Below are 11206 nucleotides of genomic sequence, written 5' to 3'. Positions count from 1 at the left end.
CTATAGGACCAGCGACTAGTCGACGTCAAGCTTAAAGCGTCATGGCAGAGCATTGAAGTCAACTAGTCGGTGCAACCCCTAGTGTGTGTGTGTGTGTATATGTGTGACACAAAAGCATACGTACATATTTACATACATTCATATCAAATTTATTTTATATTTGTATTAATATTAATATTTTTATATTTTTATAAAGTTTTATATTAATAGTTATTAAATAATTACAAAAATTATATATTTTAAATTAACTATATTATAAAAATATACAATTATAATATTACAAATATAGAATATTATTAATACAGTATTCTACAATTTATATATTTTTCATTTGAGAACTATACAGAACAGTGAACAATCTGATGAGTGTCAGTTTTTCTGACCTAAACATCATAAAATAATATATTAAACATCATAAAATAATATATTAATGATGTTGATAAAAAAACATGCATGCATAAACACACTGACAACTAGTTGACTACTTTGACCCATCTCTAATAGAACCCCCCTTTTAAAATTCACAGTTTTTGCTGGAGTATGGTTTTCCCGCGGAATTGTGCTACTTAACACTGTTGCCGCGGGTTGTTGTTCATGTCCGCGGGTTGAAGCGACCCCAATAACGTGATATTTAGTCACTGGAATGTGAATTTTACTTGAAGATCCCCGCCGAAAAACGTGTATTTTACCCCCGGAATGCGATTTTTACAGGGGAACCCTCCTCGAAACGCGATTGGACTAGTTTTATTGCGAAAACCTGGCAACCCTGTTCATAGGCGCCACCTGCTGCCAGAGAGTGCGTCTCATTCAGACCTGCTGTTTTTGTTTCGTGCTGATGTTTTATGTAGCAAATAAATAACACCTAAAGTCAGACCATTCTGTTTTAGTTTTAAATCGTGAAATTAATCTAAATCAAATCAAAAACAACTGCCCGTGCAGATCATGATTAAAATGCAGTGGTTGCCTCTAATTTCAAATGGCTAGATATTTTTGTTTAAAGCCAGTTTGTTTGTTATAAAGCAAATAGCCAATAAATAAATTTGCTTAAAAATCAGTATCAGTAACCAATTTGCTAGTTAAAAAAAAAAAAAAAAAGGAACAGGATTCCCTAAATTATCGTCATTGATATCATTATCGCAATAAATATCAGAAATTTCCGTGATATATTTTAAAGCCAATATCGCCCATCCCTATCTGGAACAGTGTTGTAAATACAACTTAACCACTGATTTCTAGTCGTGTCCTCTTTTGGAAGACCAAATAAAGTAGTTTCGCTTTCACAACGAAACACACGGCGGCCTAGAGTGAGGAACGTGAGCGGCCACTTCAAAGAGAAAGGAAAAATTGAAATCGCATCATATGACCCCTTTAATGTTAAACTCATTAACTTTCAAGAAAAATGTCGAAATAAGATGTTGAGATTAAACTCATTAAATTTTGAGAATAAAGTAATTATGTTTCGCGATAAAACTCATTAAATTTCGAGGAAATAAGTCGAGATAAAATGTTGAGAAGTCGTTAAATTTCTAGAAAAAAGTTGCTAAATTGAGAAAAATATCGAGATAAAACGTTGAGAAAAGTTATTAAATTATGATAAAAAAGTCGAAATAAAATGTTGAGAATAAAGTCGTTAAATTTCTAGAAAAAAAGTAATCGTGTTTCGAGAAAAAAGCCTGTTAAATTTCGAGAAAAAAGTAGAGAATAAACACTCGTGTCATTCATTTCATCTCGTTGGACAGAGTCAAATAGCGTCTGCAGTGGCGTAGGTTGGAGAGTAATGAGCAGGGATGTAGCGCGTGATGCGGTCGACTAGTGTTCGAAACCGTCTTTAGCAGAACTCGCTTTTCTTCCTTTTCTCATCACATATCACACCGGAAAAGTGGAAATCAATTGCTTTATTTATAATATATAATTGCAATTTAATCTCAACATTTTATTTCAACATTTTTCTTGAAATTTAACGAGTTTAATCTCGTATTATAATGACTTTAATCTCGAGATGGTTTTATTTTTTTAATATTGCTTGGCCCTAATCCTCTTCCATATAAAATACATTTAATGTATTTTAAAATGTATTTTACAATTAACTAAATTATTTGGTATTAATAAGTCTGAATAATTGATTATTATAATGGTTTCTGAAGGTTAGTGACTATGTACAGTAGACTGGAGTAATGGCAAATGAGAATGCAAAAAAATTAATCTTTCAAAAAATATCCATTTTAAAATCTATTCAAATAGAGAACAATTATTTGAAATTGTAATATTTCACAATATTACTTAACAGTCTTGCTGAGTATATGAGACTTTAAAAAAAAAGTAAATATTCCAAACTTTTGACCAGTAATATAACACAATATAATATATATATTTTTAGAACTGTAAGCATTATCCAACCCTAAACGGTTGGATTTTTTAATAAACGGTAGCTACCTTTTTATGGTCAGCCCCTAAGATATCCGTTTTGACTGCCAGAGCATTGACTCATGCTGGAATAACTAGAGTCGGAACAAAGACGCATGTCAATCCACATCCACCCACCTAAAACACCCTGAAACCATCCTGCTTTATTCTCTTGCTCGTCTTCCCAACTGCCAGAGCGCCGGGTGCCATTTGAAGGCGAGGTGTAGCATTTGCACTGCCTTGATCATCAGTGTGTGTGTCCAAGCTCTCAGTGGGGAATTCTGGCTGGCATCTCTTCTGGAATTGGCAGCGCTATTTGTCAGACAAGGAACGACTCTTGCAGAGATGAGCATCTTTAAATGTCAACATCATTGGAAAGGCGCACAAATAGACCAAACATTATTTTTTTTAAAAGTTATTTGCTTTTTTGCTGAAGAATCAGCAAAAGCCACTCCAGAATTGCCACAGCCTTTTTGCACGGCAGGACTTCAAGTCCAACTAGCTTTAATCACAGTGATGCAGTGAGTCATAAGGGAAACTTGGCTCAAGGTTCACTGCAGGGATTTTGCAGAAAATCTCACTCATGTTGACAGTCAAGCAAGTGGCGCGCCAATCGATAATAAGGTCTACAGTTTGAGCAAAAGGTCAGTCAACAACTTTCATCAAATTTCGGACATCACTGAGATCAGACACTATCATTTCTTCAGTAGAGTAGACGCTGCTACTTCAGTGCAGAATAAAGTGCTGAATAATGTTATTTATAAAATCACATCAGTGCAACGCATCCCTGGAGGACCGGTCTGACATTTGAGGCTAAAATCCACTAAGTGGTTCCATCGTCAGGGTGCTAAGTCGAGTCCAGCATTCAGGCTACTGTGGAGGAAATGTTCTCTCGGTGAGGGGGAATCTATACACACGGGAACCGTCTCTGTCTCTTTCACGCTCAGCATGCTTAAATGGAGTCATCACCCCATGAGAAGTCAGGTTGGGAATGGTCTAAATGTACCAGACCAAGTCACATGTGATAGGGAGAAAGAGATGATGGACACTTATTGGATGTGGATCCAGCTGAGGGCCATTTCCACACCCGTACAGAACAGGTAGGTAGGGAAGGAAGGTGGACAATAACCCTTCTCCCTTCTGGAACAAGCGATGGAGAAGATGACCGCATTCTGGAGTGAGAGCAAGAGTAAGAGGGTCAATGACATATAAGGATGTCCACCGTAAAGAAAAGGGATTTTTTTTTTTTTAATATGGTTTAACAAATGTGTCAAGTTCTTAGAAATGTACTCTTTGTATTCATGCTGGTTTCTTATAACGTTAACACAATTTTCAAGTGGTTTCAAAGGTGTGACCATCAAGAAAAAAAAACAATAACATTTACACATTAAAGATCCATACATATACATTATCAGTTATTAAAAAAAATTAAATTGATTTTTAAAAAGTAAAAAGAAATGTCATGAATTTCCATGAATAAATTAATAAATATAATTTTTCAAGTTTCAAAATTATATCAAGTTTTTGGAGAATCAGGCCACATTACATTCTTATTATTTTTAAAAATAGTTGTTAAAGCATAAATATTTTGGTTTTTGTATTACATTTTTAAAACCTGAAATAACTTTGCAATCATAAAAGGTTTCATTGTAAAAGGTTAAATTATTTTATGTTATGTTTTAAAGGGGTCATATGATGTTGCTAAAAAGAACATTATGTTGTGTATTTGGTGTAATGCAATGTGTTTATGCGGTTTAAGGTTCAAAAAACACATTTTTTCCACATACTGTACATTACTGTTGCTCCTCTATGCCCCGCCTTTCTGAAACGCGTCGATTTTTACAAAGCTCATCGTTCTGAAAAGCGAGGTGTACGCTGATTGGCCAGTTATCCAGTGCGTTGTGATTGGCTGAATACCTCAAGTGTGTGACAGAAATGTTACGCCCCTTACCATACTGTGATGCTGTCTCCCGGCACGACCAGACAAAACCAATAAAACCCATTACAAACGAGGCATTTGTTGCATCCAGTGGGGACATAATTACTGATTATAATGACTTATACTGTCTTTTTACGCGTTGCGTTGTGTATCGTGCCGCGTAAACATAAAACCATGTCTGCATTTGTGATCGGAGAAACGACAAACAACAAGCGCTACTCTACACTGCTCAAAACTCGATTTTGAATCATCAGTGGCAAATTCTTTAAACTCTTCTTTATGCACCAAGAGCTTGTAACACTCCAAAGAGAAAGGAAAAATCGAAATCGCATCATATGCGACCCTTTAATAAACTAATTACACAGTAATGAGGATGTGTCTATGATATTTTTATGAAAATCTTACAACAACAACAACAATAAATAAGGGTATGAACAGAAATTAATAAAAATTAATAACATTATAAAAAATTATATGAATTTAATTTTCATTGAAAGAGGCTTTTTTGCTTCATTATGATTATCGGGACAGGTGTATACTATGACTTTAATTTATGTTAAAAATATCAAAATGAAGATTAATTCACAACTTATAATTAAATAAATAAATAAAGCTAATAAAACTTCATCAGAGGTCTCTTTATGAATCGCATTTTATTAACAGGTAGGACAAAAACAAGAAAACAAGAGCATCACGTCACTGACCCAATTGTTACCGTTTTCTAAAAACAAAGAGGTTCATCTTTAGACAAACACCAATAACTTTAAGATGAGGTTTTCAGGATGAAGCACAAAAAGAGAACCCAATTCAAAAGGATAGTTCGATATCCTAAAGATTATCTCTCATGACAAGAATTCTCAAAGAAATTACGTGTAGAGTGAATCGATGGAGAAAATATAGAGGATTAAGTGGAAAAAGCAGGGATTCTTTTTGTTTTGCGTCAGCACCGCGCTCTCTGAGTTGAAGGATGGCTCCCAGGGGCAAGGCCTGTAGGCCTCATTCCCCCCACAGCATGCAGAGAATTCCTGATAGTACCGCACATTATGAGAGCGGAACAGGCTACTCAGCGAATCAGATAATTGAGTTGAACAGCAGCTGGGGAGGAAAAGAGCGAGAGAGCAGTGGTAGCATCTCTGCTGAACGTTACGGGGGGAATACATTTCAACCCAACAACCCAGTCGACGGCTCTTTTCCCGGTCTCCACCCTACTTGGAGAACATTTGAGCACTTGAAGCATGTTAGCACATGTGGCCTGCTGGTGATTGCCCTGGATCGTGACGAGAGTGCACTGAGATTGTTGAGATGGCTTATTGTTCTGGGACCGTGAAAGGAACATGAGGGGCTGCCAGGAAAACTGGGGGATGTTTAATTGTGAATGAGTGCGTATGTCTGAGAATGTTAGTAGCATTACGACTGCACCGAGCAACAAAGGGCACGCATGTGAAGCCCATGAGAGAGACTGATCGATACCAGGTGCTTGTTCCATTTATATGAAGGTATTTTTGGTGCAAAACAACTGAGCATCTGTGACAGCGGAATTTGTACTAGTAGAGAATAGCCACACGTGTATCAGTAAATTTGAAGTCACATACAAAATTTTTTTTTCTCTCCCACAAACACAACACAACATTTACACTTTCTCAAATCCTTGAGAAACTTCGAATCACAAATCAAGAAACTCATACGCTCACATGTTTTGCTACTATTGCTGCAGTGAATATGGTGCAAAACACATTCACACACCTGCATTAAAAATGTGAAGTCACGGACGAATTTTGTACATCTGCAAATCAGTATGTGAATTCCTGCAATGAGATTTGCACGCTTGTAGAATGTTTTCTTATATATATTTTTTTTTCTTGGATGTTTTTTCTAGCACAAACACAAGTGCATAACGACAACGGCATGAATCTGCTGCTACTAGTCTCAAACCTGTTTTTCACTTGCAAATGACAAGTTTCGCGCACTCTCCCTTTTGCACTACATATCTGTGTGAAATATGGTGCAAAAGTGATTTTTGCATCTGTAGAAGCAACGGCAGGCACTCTTCAGAGATCAGAGAATTTTGGCCAATCAGAAGAGCTACACTGTATTCGGTTTTTGTTATTCTTTATAGTTCTTGTTTTTTTTTATGTTCAAGTTTGTGGATCTTATCGTCTGCAATGTCGGGGGTGTATTTTGGAGCCATCGTGACGGTGATTACATCAGCTGGTAAGTTATACAGTTATCCGAATCAATCAGGGAATTAATCAGGGCAGCATAATTATTCTACACTGCCTTTTTATCGCAGGTTATGTCAGACATGCGTTACATAACAGCGAGCTAACGTGAAAATTGTAAAGAAAAAATAGTTAAGAAACGCCACTGTTACGTACATAAGTTGTGGTCTATTGGTCATGTCATCTGCAATGGAGGTGTATTGGAGTCTTTTCTTGTGATTGCATCGTAGAGGTGGTAACAACAAGTGTGTAAGGTACCATCGACTACTATATATTAGCGCGTCTAGGTATTTTATATGTCTATGGTTACCATCAACTACTATATTAGCTGCTGCTCTCCACTAACCCACAGAATGGGTTGTGGAGGAACGGACTAGCAATATATAGGAAGTTTGGCTAACAAATATTATGAATGTTGTTTATTTTAAGTTCTGTTATTGTACGGCAGTTTTTTTTTCTGACCATAAAGTGTAATAACACTACAGGCTGTGGTGACTGTCTGTTACAGGAGATTTCTCCAAGCAAAAACACTGATGCTGACTATGAGGGGCAGAATCATCATATGGCCAGCTATCAATTTTATTGAAATGAGGTAACCCAAAATACATTTGATTTGACATTATATTTACAGTCATGCATTTGCCAGATGCTTTAATCCAAAGCAACTTGTGCTGCGTTAGGTACACATTTTATTGAGTTAAAGGCACAATATGTAAGATTTTTTTATTAAAATATACAAAAACCACTAGAACAGTTTTATATATTTTGATGACTTGTGTACTTACATTATCCCAAATGTTTCGAAGAATGTTTAAATCCAGAGAAATAAGCAATTTTAACTAGTGACACGGACCATGTCTATAGTGTCATTCTGTCGTCTGCCAATGACGTCATAACCCCTCGATTTCCGTTTTGTTTGTAGAAAATATGGAAACACCAAAGACGCTTTAATATGCTATGCATTTTATTAGACAGGTGACGACCGCACAGAGTAGCATTAAAACAGAATGTTCAAATGTATCTAGTATGATAAAACAGCGCTGCTTACTTCCGCTGCTTTCCGGAAGGAGCGGAAGCGGTCGACTGTGGCATAATAAAAGCTCCGCTGCTTTCGAGACGTGTATCGCGCTCGTTCAGTGGCCTCGTTTCGCTTCGACGGCTTTCAGCCTCACCCTGCTTCATACTACTGACGTTAATACATTTTTAATACATTAGCTCATTCATGAACATGATTTTCCCATCGGATTGCTTTGGCTGTGGGGATGAAGACGACAACACCCATGATTCCACACCCAGTCACGGCGCCATCTAACTACGCCTTTGTTTCTTTTGAATACGCGCCCTCTAGTGGCAAAAAATTACTAATTGTGCCTTTAAGTTACCTAAACAGTATTTTCAAGTACTTTTGTTTTTTGTTTTCTAGATTGTGGTCTGGATCATGTCATCTGCAATACATTCCAGTTGAAGCGTTCTGTCAACACTGCACTGGCTCCCTATTAAACATCGTATAGATTTTAAAATCTTGCTAATTACTTATAAAGCCCTGAATGGTTTAGCGCCTCAGTATTTGAATGAGATCTTATCTTATTATAGTCCTTCACATCTGCTGCGATCTCAAAACTCTGGCCATTTAATAATAATAATACCTAGAATATCAAAATCAACTGCGGGCAGCAGATCCGTATCCTATTTAGCTCCCAAACTCTGGAATAATCTACCTAACAGTGTTCGGGAGGCAGACAGTTTAAATCTAGATTAAAACCCCCAACTCTTTAACCTGGCTTACACATAACACACTAACACATCTCTATAATTCGAATCCATTAAAGGATTGTTAGGCTGCATTAATTAGGTTAAACGGAACCGGGAACGCTTCCCATAACACCCGATCTACTTGTTACATCATCAGAAGAATGGCATCTACGCTAATATTAGTCTGTTTCTTTCTTATTCCGAGGACACCGTAGCCACCAGATCCAGTCGGTATCCAGATCAGATTGTCACTGCAGTCACCCGGATCCAGTCCATATCCAGCCCAGATGGTGGATCAGCACCTAGAGATGACCTCTACAGCCCTGAATGTCAGCAGAGATCAGGACAACTAGATGAGCCCCAGAGACAGATCCCCAGTGAAGACCTGGTCACCTAGACGGCCACCGGGACAAGACCACGGGAACCAGACGAGTCCTCTGCACAATCTGACTTTGTTGCAACATAGAATTAAATTGCTGGTTTTGTTTGGCCATAGGAGAACGGCACACTATTTCGACACACTATTTCCCTGTTTAATACTGTAGAGCTGCTTTGACACAATCTGCATTGTAAAAAGCGTTATATAAATAATGGTGACTTGACTTGGCTCTACTGTTTGATCTACATGAATGCATTATAAGGAATGGAGCGTTAATAATTTGTGATGGATTATCAATTAATTATGCACCTTCCTTGTAGGTGCGTTCAGATAGTATAGTGTTAATTAATCTCAAAGCACATACAGCACAAAGTCTGACAGTTGGGGCAAATTCTGTAAACACTTATTTGAAATATATATATATATTTTTGTGCTTTCAGTTTTTGTGCTTGCAGGTTCATTCCGAGAATCAACCCTGGTGGCACCAAATTCCATTCAGAGTCACAGATCAGACGGAATTCAGGAAAGAGGGTGCAAAGAAAAAGCATCAGCCTGAATCCCCTCATGGTGTTTCTCATCAGAGAGCTTGTCAGCTTTGCCAAAATTACTGAAATTGAACACCACCACAAACTAATTTTTACTGCATTTTATTTCTGTAAAGCCTGTTTTGCCATTCTACAGATACAAAGTCCCCAGGGGATTGTGGTGATGCCCTTTTTTCAGCTAGTGTATGCTAGTGATGAAGATTTGTAATTTGTATTTTTAAAAAGAAAATGTTCAACAATTAAAAAGAATATTATAAAGACAAATGCTAGTGAGTTATTGTGATTTTTATGGGGTTGGGGTTGTAAAAAAAATATGCTATTCAGTGTTGTACCACAATTGGATTGTTTTATACAGGTAAAAAAATGAAAATAAACTGAACAGTACTACTGACAATACAGTAATAATACTTTAAATGAAAATACAGTAATAATACATCCAGCTACTGTAAAATTTACAGCAATCTCTTTACAGTGTAGTTTAGGTGCCTACCAGTTTGGCACCCAAACGAGCAGTGGGGGAATAAAATAAAAACATTCGCGAGCTGTGAGCATCTTCCAGACCTGACAGCAGCAAATATCAATAAAGGTACATTTTCTTTCTTTTTCTGAAATCACTCCTGTTATACTGCACATTTGTTAATAATTTAAATATATTAACAAATATATTTAATCATCTTGTATATGACACTCTCATAATAATCTATTTAATTAACGGGTTAATCAATCTTTTATAAAGCCTCTTTGTGAGTTGAAGCAGGGATGGGCAAACTTGGTACTGGAGGGCCACTGACCTGCAGTTTAGCTTTAACCGTAATCAAACACACCTCTACCAATTAACTTAGTTAGGATTACTAGAAGGCTACAAGGTAGGCGAGTTTTATCAGGGTTAGAGCTAAACTCATTTAATATTTAAACAAAAATCAAATGTACAGTGTAACGGTGATTGATTTCAGAAAAAGAAAGAAAATGCACCTTTATTGGTTGCCGCTGTCAACTCCAGAAGATGCTCGTGCAGCTCTTTTTTTTCTCCCTACTGATAGGCGCCCAAACTAGCTCTTCTGATTGGCCAAAATTCTCTGATCTCTGAAGAGTGCCCGCCGTTGCCTCTACAGATGCAAAATCACTTTGGCACCATTTTTCACACAGATATGTGGTGCAAAAGGGAGAGTGCACAAAACTTGTCATTTGCAATGCAGGTGTGTGAATGTGTTTTGCACCATATTCACTGCAGCAATAGTAGCAAAACATGTGAGCGTACGAGTTTCTTGATTTGTGATTCGCAGAATAGGATTTGTGCACCTGCAATGAAGGATTCGAGAAGGTGTAACTGTTGTGTTGTGTTTGTGGGAGAGAAAAAAAAAATCTACAAGTATGCAACTTTTGTCTGTGACTTCAAATTTACTGATACACATGTGTGGCTATTCTCTACAACTACAAATTCCGCTGTCACAGACGCTCAGTTGTTTTGCACCAAAAATAGCTTCATACATTTAAGTCGCCCAAAAAGGACATGAGCTAAAGTTAAAGCACCTCTGTGTCTGCTAAAGTGGGTCGAAGTGCCATTCCTGTTGCTGTGCTGCAGTCCGTGCCGACTCCGCAGCTCAAAGGAGGCTGTGTGGAGCTGGCAGGCAACCTGCTTCTAGTCTCCCAAGGTGCTGGGAAATGATAGAAGGGTGTTGGTCTCCAGGCAGATTCGATCAATCAGCAGTTAGAGGGCAGTGGTGCAAGACACACAGAGGGGCACGTAGGGAACAGGATTGAGCGAGGATGGGCATGTGTACACATATACACACACAAAAACAACAGCTGGCTGTCGGCTGTCAACTGAAGTAGGAGGCAGAGAATGATGGCCACAACGGAAACATATTGTAAGAGTTCACGTGCACACACATAGAAGTCCTAAAGGGTCAAAGAGACACACACAGATCTAAATACTAAGTAAAATTTCTCAACCAAAAAAAAAAGGGGT

The 11206-nt window shown here is 37.6% G+C and overlaps 1 protein-coding gene and 1 long non-coding RNA gene across 3 annotated transcripts in view; one reads left to right on the top strand and one right to left on the bottom strand.

Moving 5' to 3' along the window:
• ndst1b (N-deacetylase/N-sulfotransferase (heparan glucosaminyl) 1b) overlaps positions 1-11206 on the bottom strand; it is a 125548-nt gene that overhangs the window by 54145 nt on the left and 60197 nt on the right. The gene's annotated exons all lie outside the window — the stretch shown is intronic.
• LOC107689191 (uncharacterized) lies at positions 5822-9203 on the top strand. Its single transcript, XR_001634311.1, has 3 exons — positions 5822-5925; positions 8023-8029; positions 9194-9203. It is a non-coding gene; the product is annotated as an uncharacterized LOC107689191 (long non-coding RNA).

Source organism: Sinocyclocheilus anshuiensis, unplaced genomic scaffold, assembly GCF_001515605.1.
Source record: "Sinocyclocheilus anshuiensis isolate Anshui unplaced genomic scaffold, SAMN03320099.WGS_v1.1 scaffold966, whole genome shotgun sequence".
NCBI lineage: Eukaryota > Metazoa > Chordata > Actinopteri > Cypriniformes > Cyprinidae > Sinocyclocheilus > Sinocyclocheilus anshuiensis.
The sequence above is the reverse complement of the archived record's forward strand: the minus strand, read 5'-3'. Positions and strand labels throughout refer to the sequence as shown.